Source organism: Gigantopelta aegis, chromosome 8, assembly GCF_016097555.1.
Source record: "Gigantopelta aegis isolate Gae_Host chromosome 8, Gae_host_genome, whole genome shotgun sequence".
In the NCBI taxonomy this organism is placed as follows: Eukaryota; Metazoa; Mollusca; class Gastropoda; order Neomphalida; family Peltospiridae; genus Gigantopelta; species Gigantopelta aegis.
The window spans coordinates 22,116,673-22,128,444 of NC_054706.1; positions in this window are offsets into that span (position 1 = coordinate 22,116,673).

Sequence of the window (11,772 nt, forward strand, 5' to 3'; positions counted from 1 at the left end):
CTCTTTGTTTTGCGTTCTATGGTACCTCTTTTTCTTTCCACCTGCAGAACCTGTTGCGACTGACGCAAACATTCCCGACATACAGCTACCTGTAGAGGAAGCAGACAGCGCGCTGTATAAATGTTTCATCCATTTACTCAGCTGCTCTCTTCATTATTACGTATGAAAATAAAGTGAAACCAGACACTCATTCTCTGTCTGTTTTCCACATCCGCGCTATTCAGAACATGCTGGATTGTTTTTTCTTTGTCGTCGTATGACGAAGTGGGTTGAGTTAAACCTTTTGCAGATTTAGTTATCGTTATATATAACCATAAATAACTTTATATATTTATTTACTTTAATTTTAATTTAATTTAATTATTAATTTAATTTTGTTTTATTTTATATTTGTATTATCTTATTTTATTGTATTTATTTATTTAGCTAATTATATAATTAATTAATTAACCATATTTTTTTATTTTATTAATATTTCTTTTTTTGGTTGTTGTTTCTTTCTTTGTTATAATGCAAGGGTGTGGTGACTACTAACATCCAAATAACGCGCATGTGTGCGCGCGCATGCGTATTTATTTGTATGTGTGTGACAGTTTCTAAGTCATCTAAATACTGAAAGTATGAGGGCCCATTCTCTGATAATGTTTCTCCCCGTCTCAACCAGTGATCCCACCACTGGTATATTATGTTTCTCCCCGTCTCAACCAGTGATCTCACCACTGGTATATTATGTTTCTCCCGTCTCAACCAGTGATCCCACCACTGTATATTATGTTTCTCCATGTCTCAACCAGTGATCCCACCACTGTATATTATGTTTCTCCCCGTCTCAACCAGTGATCTCACCACTGGTATATTATGTTTCTCCCGTCTCAACCAGTGATCTCACCACTGGTATATTATGTTTCTCCCGTCTCAACCAGTGATCCCACCACTGTATATTATGTTTCTCCATGTCTCAACCAGTGATCCCACCACTGTATATTATGTTTCTCCCCGTCTCAACCAGTGATCTCACCACTGGTATATTATGTTTCTCCCCGTCTCAACCAGTGATCTCACCACTGGTATATTATGTTTCTCCCCGTCTCAACCAGTGATCCCACCACTCAATATTATGTTTCTCCCGTCTCAACCAGTGATCCCACCACTGTATATTATGTTTCTCCATGTCTCAACCAGTGATCCCACCACTGTATATTATGTTTCTCCCCGTCTCAACCAGTGATCCCACCACTGGTATATTATGTTTCTCCCCGTCTCAACCAGTGATCCCGCCACTGGTATATTATGTTTCTCCCCGTCTCAACCAGTGATCCCACCACTGGTATATTATGTTTCTCCCCGTCTCAACCAGTGATCCCACCACTGTATATTATGTTTCTCCCCGTCTCAACCAGTGATCCCACCACTGGTATATCCGTGTTTCTGGGGAAAGTGCATTTAAAAGATCCTTTTTACTCATGAAAAAATGTAGAACATTCCTCTGAAAACCACTGGTCAGTGAAACATTACGAAATGTTTGTCATCCAATAGCCGACTATTAATAAACCAATGTGCATTAGTGGTGTCGTTAAACAAAACAAACTTTTAACTTACGGCATTTGAAAATACACAGGCTAGGGAGTCCAACGCATTGGCCACTAGCTAGGTGGCAAATGTAAATTTCCAGTTGGTTGATTTTTAACTTTGGACGAAATTTGAAACGTGTATGTTCAGCACAATTGAACGAATATGATGAGATTATTCCGCATGGTGACATTTTGAATATACAACAGAGAAGTAGTGTAGAAAGCCAGAAGGTTTATTGCTAACTGATTTAATTCTTTGATCTGAAGCGTTGAAAGGAAAGGTTTAAAAATCAGCACTCTTTTTCGTGACAAAGTAATCTCGACTGAGTACTCATGTTGCCGTATTTAACACTGTCATTTGAAATATGAATGACGTAATAGTTTAGGCACAAAACTGGAAAAGAGCTCTAGAAAATGGTTGTTAAGGCATTTTTGGGTAGAATATGGTACACAGTTGTTTTTATATGATTTGGACCTGCTGATTCCAAAAATGCTGTATACCAAAATTAATTTTGTGTTTTTGACCCTCTAAAGCCTAAAAACAAGATGGCCGCCATATGTTCTATAAGATTTTATTACTTCTCATCTAACTGAGATATTATAATCATCTCAGATTTGTTTTTGACATTTGAAGTACCCAGTAGTTCAATGAAAGCAAATTCAAGTATGTATGATATACCCGTATACAGTGGCGGATCCAGAAAATCCATGGGGGGGGGGGGGGAAGGGGGGTTGGTGACATGAGATGGAATGCCAAGGGAACTTTGGGGGAGGTTTGGAGGGCGATCGTAAAAAAAATTATAATTAATATATAATAAAATTATAATAATTGCAGGAAATGTCAAGGTCACATTTTCAAGAACAGTTCAATACAAGAAGAACCATATTGTTTCTCTCAGCCAAGGTGTAATGGCTAATAGCCCAACTCTGTTATAGGTGGGTTGTTTTTACACAAACCACATATTTAAACATGTAATTAAATATTCCAACTTGTCTTTACAATTGAGTATTTATGTTTTGGTATTGTTACACCTAATAGCGGTGTATGTGTGTGTGTGTGGGGGGGGGGGGGGTGTAGATCGCCACATTTGAAATTCTGAAAAAGTCCTTAGATGTCTATCATTGGTCCAGCAGAATGTTGATATAACTCTGACATAATATTATGCAAGTCGCGAGGATGGAGTTAAACAGCTCTTTGACATTCTGTCAACACTAAGACTTAGCAATGCACTATCTCGGTTTGGTCAAAGATATGCTGAAGATCCTAACTTTATGCTATGGTGGGAATATCTGCAGATGGTGAAGGTGCTGTTGATGTTTATCTGTGCTCAACGAGATGGCATTTGCATTCCAGTGTATGCTTCCCTATTTTCACATATATGATCATACAAATTATGCAAAATGGGGTATTATATACCTTGCTGAGATGAATCAATTCCCCAGTGATGTTCTTGGGCAGTTCAGAGAGGGAATCTGTGTGGTGGAGATGGGGAATTCCAGATTCAATCAAGTAGATCCTGATCAGTCTCAGGAATGGCTGAAAGAGAGGAGGTGGAATAGTTGGAATAACAAAAACCGTATCTGCTTTTAGAAGGGTTTTATCATTTAACCTACGAGCACAGATTGCAGCAGAAATTAGGCAGCTCTATGATCTTGCACTTGATGATTCATTAGTCCAAACATAAGCGAAACATGGCACGAACGTAATTATCTTAGTGTTTGTTGTAATTAAATTAAAACCGCGTTTCCGTCAGGTCTGTTAAAAAAAAAAAATTCACGTAAACAAAATACCGCAAACAACAAAAAACACACACAACACGCCCCCCACACATACACACCCTAAAAAGACTCAAAATAAAACAAAACAAACAACAAAAATCAAAGGCAAGACAAAGGAAGAGAGAGAGAGAGAGAGAGAGAGAGAGAGAGAGAGAGAGAGAGAGAGAGAGAGAGAGAGAGAGAGAGAGAGAGCAAGAGAGTGTGTGTGTGTGTGTGTGTGTGTGTGTGAGAGAGAGAGAGAGAGAGAGAGAGAGAGAGAGAGAGAGAGAGAGAGAGAGAGAGAGGACAAGCAAGACAAAAACAAAATACTGTAATATACTTTTCGTGTTGGCTTATTGGTCAGAACTGTTTTAACTATAGTTCAAGAGTCAAGTTTTGTTTTTGTGTTACTTTAATTGACAGCATTTGTGGGTATTCTTTAATCATGGATAAATAAGTGCGTCGCTTTTCGACATTAACAGAAAACAAATTAAGAAATAACTTACAGGAACTAAAACTGAAACGTGTCAAATTTATTTCTGCGACACTTCATCACAGTTATAAAATTATCTAATGCAGTGTTTGGTATAACATAATTGCTATCGCCTAACATCGACTGCTGTTTATTGTTGTTATAACTAGTTTTAATGGGAATATGTCCCCTTAACCAGTGTACACATACATTGGTTGCAATAAAGGTTGTCTCGTATTGACTTGTTGGTTTTTCCTCGTTTAAATGAGTTTCTATTTATGTTGAGCAGTATCTTTTCACACTCATTTGAAAAATAAAAGATGTTTGAACGAATCTTTGCGCAGTGCTTAGGACAATCAATGAGTTGGCATTCGGGAAAAGCGGTAATGTCAGAGATCACGAAGGCTTCGTAAAACAATCTTTGCAATTCTTTGCTTAATTAGCGTCTAGTTATTAACATTTTATAGGATACCCAGATGAGTTGGGACAGCACGAAAGGAATAACACTTTGGCTGTAGGTCAATCGTGCTGGAACACTCGGGAGGTCGTAAAGGAAATTTACTCGTTAATTAGCATGTGAGATATTGGAAAGGTTGCCGGGTTTTTTCTAGCTATAAAGCACCTGTCTGTCTAGACACCAAGACAACGAGAGTAGTGAAGGGTTCGTTTCATTACTGACAATAGGGAAGGTTTACTTTGGTGGTGTGGGTTTTGGTGGGGGCGGGGGAGGGGGGAGATTTGGGGGTATTTTCTTCTTTTTTAGTTCTTTTTGGGGGCGTTGATTTTTGTTTTCTTTTGTTTTGTTGAGGGGGGGGGGGGGGCTTTTTTGTAGAATTGCTGTTGGTGTTTTGTTTACTGTTATTATTTTGGTGACGTATGAGGTAGTAGAATCGAAAATGTTTTAATCAGTTTTTGTGGTAATTGGGTTACTTGATACTAGATCGTTCCGTACCACTGGGAAAATTAATTTTGTTCTACAGTCATTCATACGGAGGCGGGACGTAGCCCGATGGTAAAGCGCTCGTTTGATGCGCGGTCGGTTTGGGATCGATCCTCGTCGGTGGGCCCATTGGGCTATTTCTCGTTCCAGCCAGTGCGCCACGACTTGTATGTCAAATGAGGTGGCGTGTGCTATCCTGTCTGTGGGATGGTGCATATAAAAGATTCCTTGTTTCTAATAGAAAAAAATGTAGCGGGTTTCCTCTTTAAGACTACATGTCAAAATTACCAAATGTTTGACAACCAATAGCTGATGATTAACAAATCAATGTGCTCTAGTTGTGACGTTAAACAAAACAAACAAACTTCTTATTCATACGGATAAGTAATACGTGCATTGTATATGTTTTCTATAGTAACTATTGTACTTTTATATTGCAAGTAATTGCTGAAATATTGATATTGTCAATGTTTTACAATATTTTGGATTTTTTATATTTATTGTTTATATAGGCCGATCACATATTTCCCGATCTACATCATTTACTGAATCAGTAATATATTGTATGATAATTTCGTACCATTATGTAAACGAGAAGACATCATAAGAGAATTATATAGTTTCTTCATAGTGAATTTTTGTAGTGCATGTGGCCATAAGCGTACGAGACATAGAGGGGCGCAAATTCTCATATTTGGGCAATAAAGACAGAACTATTCGGGCAAAATGTGCTAACCTGAGGTCTTTTCACCATATATTTCCACCATTCGTTTGGTAGTAATGCTAATATGAAAAAGAGCAGATGTTCTTTATGAGATGTGTTAATATGTTTATTGTTGTTTTATATTGTATTATTTTAATATGATTAAAGGGACATTCCTGAGTTTGCTGCAATTTTTAAGATGTTGTCGACTAACATGGACTATTTAACGATTGTAATTACATATTAAATATATTTTCCTGCATAAAATATTAGTGGCTGTATATTAAACGTCTTTCTGGTCGTTCTAATATTTGCACTAGGTTAAATTTCATTTTATTTCCTAAAATACGTACGAAATTATTTCAAGACAAAATCCAGTTTCGACTACTTACAAATATTAAGACGACAAGAAACACATTGAATATACAGACACTGTTGTTCTAAACAAGAAAATACATATAATATGCATGTTTAATCGTAGAAATATTTTATTAGTCGGAAACATCTTACAATGCAGCAAACTCAGGAATGTTCCTTTAACACTCTTGTGTTATTTCGTCTGACATTCGCTTGTCTTCGTGAATCTCCATCTGACTAGAATAATAGCATCGTGTTAACTACAAGAGAAAATAAAATAACTGTTTAATGTATAGATATCGATCCTTGACACTCGAGTCTGTGTCTCTATGCTGAATAGTTCCGGCTGTACGTTTTAATAAAGAATTGTTTTCGTCTGGCTCGATCTCTTTAAGAGTGGTAAACCGTTCGCTTGATGCGCGGTCGGTCTGGTATCGAACCCCGTCGGTGGGCCCATTGGGCTATTTCTCTCTCCAACCAGTGCACTACGACCGGTATATCAAAGGCCGTGGTATGTGCTATCCTGTCTGTGGAATGATGCAAGACCCCTTGCTACTAATGGAAAAATGTAGTGGGTTTCCTTCCTTAGATTATATGTCAAAATAACCAAATGTTTGACATCCAATAACCGATGATTAATAAATCAATGTGCTCTAGTGGTGTCGTTAACAAAACAAAACAACAATAAATAAAAACAACCTCTCTATATATTCCTGCTCACCATCTTGTCGACATTGCTTACGGAGAAAAAGGCATCTGTGAGGTGGGATTTAGCTCAGTCTGTTGCGTGATCGCTTGCTTGCGTCGCTTGCTTGCGTCACAGGATCGAACCACCTCGGTGGATCCATTCAACTGATTTTTTTTATATATCATCCCAACCAGTGCACTACAACTGGTCAAAGGCCGTGGTATGTGTTGTCCTGTCTGTGTGAAAATTCATATAAAACATCCCTTGCTTCATTAGGGAAAATGTAGCGGGTTTCCTCTCTGAGACTATATGTTAAAACATTATCAAATGTTTGACATCCAATAGCTGATGATTAATAAATCAATGTGCTGTAGTGATGTCGATAAACAAAACATTTCTTGTTTTAAAATGAAACAGAAATACCAAACAACAGCAACAAAAACACACAAAACCCAAAACAACCGCTAAAGACCGCGTGTTTCTTTTCTGTTGGTGAATATTGACTAAACTTCATATAAACCAATGGTGATGATGATTGTAACATGACGTACCCACAAGGTGTTGGCGGGTTTTTGCTTTAGGTATGTTTGTTTTCTTGCCGCGTGGAGTACGCTAACGTACATGTTGACAGATGCGATGTGTTCTAGCAGTAATTGCTACAGAATCTCCAGGAAAACCCTTCTCTGTTTCTACCACAGTAATCCAGTACAGATAAATCTATCTTATATAAACAGTTCAGAAGTGGGCACCAGATACACTGTAAGTCGATGAACCAGGGCACCACAGTCCTGGTACCGAAACGATGGTCTAGAGAAAATAAATATTTTTACTTAAAAAAGAACAATGAAAGAAGGGCAAATATTTTAAGTACATGCTAAGTAAAACTCCATTTCATTTCATTTTAACTTATTTTTATGCTTATATTCAATGAAAGTTCAAGCACGCTGTCCTGGGCACACACCTCAGTTATCTGGGCTGTTTCTCCAGGACAGTGAGTCAATTATTAGTTGTTAGTGGTTAGTGAGAGAAAAGAGAGTGTAGTGGTTTTACACCTACCCATTGAGTCGTTAATACTCGCTCTGGGTGGGAGCCGGTATGAAAGGAACGCAGGTCCGTAGGACCTCGGTTCCTAGGAACAGTAGTCCTATCGGACCCCCATAGCTTAGGAACCATAGTTCTACCCGGACTTTCATTCCTGGTTTATTTTTAAGTTGTTTTTATCCTAGGACTTGTATTCCTACCGGACTTAAATTCCTTCTACAGCAGTGACAGAAATACTAGTCCGGTAAATTAGATGTCCGTTTATTATAATCTGCAATTTGCACGAGCTGCCAGAAAGACACGAGTAAAAAAGTGGCATTTTGGCAACTTTCCATCGTAGTGCGATGGATAAGTGTACGAGTCTCTTGAGATTATTGTGGGTTCAAATCTCTATGTCAAAATATATTTTTAAGTTTGAGTATCAACTTCTTTTTTTTTTTTACGTCATAGACTTTTTTGTAATCGTCTTACATTTTTGTTACAATATTGAAGTAGGACGAATATCTTGCTTTTTTCAAAAGTATATAAAGCAACTACAGATATAAAGTAGGCTATATGTCCATGTGTTTAACACGAAGAAATATACCCCCCCCCCCCCCCCCATCAATATGTAGCCCAAAATTGTTTTAAAAATATATATATGAAAACTGGTAACCCCCCAAAAACTAACATTTGGTGAACAACAAAAGACAATTTCTATATGTACCAACATAATTTTTAATAATATGTTTTGTAAGTTTATATTTTGATTAATTGTGATTTTCTTAATCTTTGTCCGATCGGACTTCCATTCCTCGGAATCCTAGTCTGTGGGACCTGTATTCCTAGGAATTTAAGTCTGTGGGACGTGCATTTCGAGGAATGTAAGTCCGTGGGACTTTTATTCCTGGTACTCCTAGTCCACAGGACTTTCAGTCCTAGTATTCCTAGTCCTCTGGAATTTATTTCTGATAGTTTGCTTATTACATATATATGATTCCTGAAAATCCCTGAAATAAAACTATAAAAACTGTACTTAGTTCTAGTAGTTAGTACTTATAACTAGTACGATAATGACCAGTTACTACAATATAAAATAACAGGAATAATAAGCATGAACATTTGACTTTTATTGATGAACAATTAAAAAAAGCATCAAAACATTTGAAATGGCAGTTTCGACCATACAAAGCATAAGATATGAGTTGGGGAAAGGGCCTCTGTATTATTATTATACCTGGCCGTTAGGAACATCATAAGCGTTCGAGACTGGGTGGAGGTGTGAGTCGGAGGGGGGGGGGGGGGGGGGGGGGGGGGGGGGGGGGGGGGCAATGGACACGTTCGTGCAAAATGAGCTGGCCTAAAATCTTCACCATGCATTTCCATAATTGTACTCACAATATTAGTTGTAATCCATGTAAAAATGCCGACTGATTTGTTTGGAATCCTATTTTGCGTTTTGGTAGTAATGCGAATATAAATATACGTTGTGTTCCAGATTCGGACATTTTCGTTTTATTTGGGCAATAATGATTAGCATGCCTCCCCCACCCCTTCTCCCAAAAAGGGAGTCTGAATGCCTATTGCGACCAAAACGGTCAGGTGTAAAAGTGTCATGAGTAGTGTTAGTCTGTTTAAAAGGATCTTTGTAAATTGCGTGTGCATATTATTGACAGTATGATAATTGTTCAGGGGTTACTGTTTTGTTTTAGTCGGTGTAGTAGCCCATTGAGCTGCTAAAACCCACTTTTAGTCATTGATATTTCTATTAATTGATAAACATTAATGAATACCATTTAACATATTTGTTTATCGATGGTATTGTTTGTTGGGACTAAGATATCATAGACGCTAGAGTCTGATATGTCATATGTTAGACCAAATTAATTTTTAAAATGAGCAAACTTGACAAAGCAGGCACCTGTTCAGAAAGCTATGCAGGGGACAGGTCAAGAAATATGCTTTGAAGAGGGGTGTTTAGAACACGCTACCCCACCCCACACCCTATGTATACGCGCCTGCAACATTATTGACAGAAAGGCACAAACTTAAAATTATATAACAAGATAATGTATATAACGCAAATATCACATTTTTATAGTTAAATTATTATTATTATTATTATTATTATTATCAAATACCAATATATAATGTCTAACAGATAATTGTGTTGGTATATCATATGGGCAAGTTATACTTATTTGCGAGTACTAATATGCTTCGAATTATGGTAAATGTTTTTGAGTTGCTTTTAAATGTTTAAACATTTATTAGTTGGAACAATACGCAATGAATAAAGACCTTGGTTCTGCTCATGTAATAATGTCAACAAAATGTGTACAAACTCTTGCAAATTATATAAATGGAAAATATTGGAATATATATTTAAATAAAGAGAGGCGCAGGTATCCTAAGTTAATTAAATAAACCAAAAAGGAAACTGTTTTTCGTTTTGTTTACATTTATAATTTAATTGTTATGTGTACGACCGGACTTAAATTTGATTGTCCAGGAATGCAAGTCCGGCCCGGACTAGATATCCTGGCAGTCAGACCAGTATTCCCAAGAAACATAAGTCCTAGGACTTGCATTCCTAGGTATATTAGACCTAGGACCTGCATTCCTAGGAGATTAAGTCCGGGCAGACCACTGTTCCTACGGACTTGCATTCTGTTTACACCGATACCGAGCTGCAAATCCAGTACATACCAGCTTTATGTCCGATGGCTTAACCACGACACCACCGAGGCTGGTTGTGAAAATCCAAATACTGCTTCGGGTACTTAGATCTCAAAATACAACTTACTGTTGCTGAAAACTCAAATATTGCTTGCGTTAATGAGAAATCTAAATACTATATACGATATCTAAATATATTAATTTTAACTTTATTCATTATAGAGTTTCATGCCAATTCATTGGTTCCCTTTGACACAAATGGACTAACCCAAAGATGGTAAAACGCTCGCTTGAAGTGCTTGGGTCGTAGATTCGAACCTCGTCAGCTGACCAATTCTCTGATTGGGCTTGTTCCCATTTCAATTAGTGCCTCACAACTGGTATATCAAAAGTCGTGGTATGTGCTATGCATGTGTATGTCAATGTGTTCTAGTGACGTCATTAAACAAGACAAACTTTATCTACTTACGATAACTAGATATCGAAATGTAGCTTACTCGTATAAATACATGTAGTATAAAAAAAAATAAAAAAAATAAAAACACAATTCACTTAAATGTATCTGTAGTAATGGAAATGGATTTATAAAACGTATATTACTCAGTTTTCGCTAGGGATATATGACAAATATGTCTGGTAAAGCAACTGCATTTGATGGATCACACGTCTAGTTGCAATCATGCATTACTGTGGTGTATGATGTATGAAACATCCAAACCACACAGTATTATCGATCACATGTTACACACATTAAGATGTTCCTAAACTGTTTAACATGACATGTTTTGTAATTATAATTATTATTTTAAAATGTCAATGCCCCCTTCCCGTTCTCTCCTTTGAATTCCCGCTCTTCCCGTTCTTTCAACTTCCTTCACTGTCCACCTCCACATCCCGGTCCTTGTCTCTCTAACCGCGACAGGTGCTTGTCTCTTATAAAACAGTTAGGATCACCTATATTTAGCCATTATTCAATGCTGCAGCCATATTGTCCCCAAACGTGTCATTACAAGACAAACGGCTTTGATTGTTTTCGGAGCGGGACGTAGCCCAGTCGTAAAGCGTTCACTTGATACGGTCGATCTGGGATCGATCCCCGTCGGTGGGTCCATTGGGCTATTTCTCGCTCGAACCAATGCACCATGACTGGTACATCAAAGGCTGTGATATGTGCTATCCTGTCTATGGGATGGTGCATATAAAGATCCCTTGCTACTAATGAAAACATGAGGCTGGTTTCCTCTCTAAAGTAGCCGATGATTAATAAATGAATGTGCCATAGTGCCATAAACAAAACAAACTTTAAAACAAACCTTTTCATTGTCTTCTTCTCCTTGAACATTCCACGTTTTGCTACTTAGGCACATCGTGTAGCACGGCGTCCAGATGTTGATCACTGTTAGATACATGTCTATCTGTTTGTAGACAAATAAACATACAAAGGTGGATTTCCCTCACACGTGATGCGTCTGTTTGTGTAGAGAGAGAGAGAGCACTTCTTGATTTATCACAATACTTGTAGCTTTAGTAAGGAGATAGATACACTACCTGTAGCAAGGAAATCATAAATATGTTGAAGGAAGG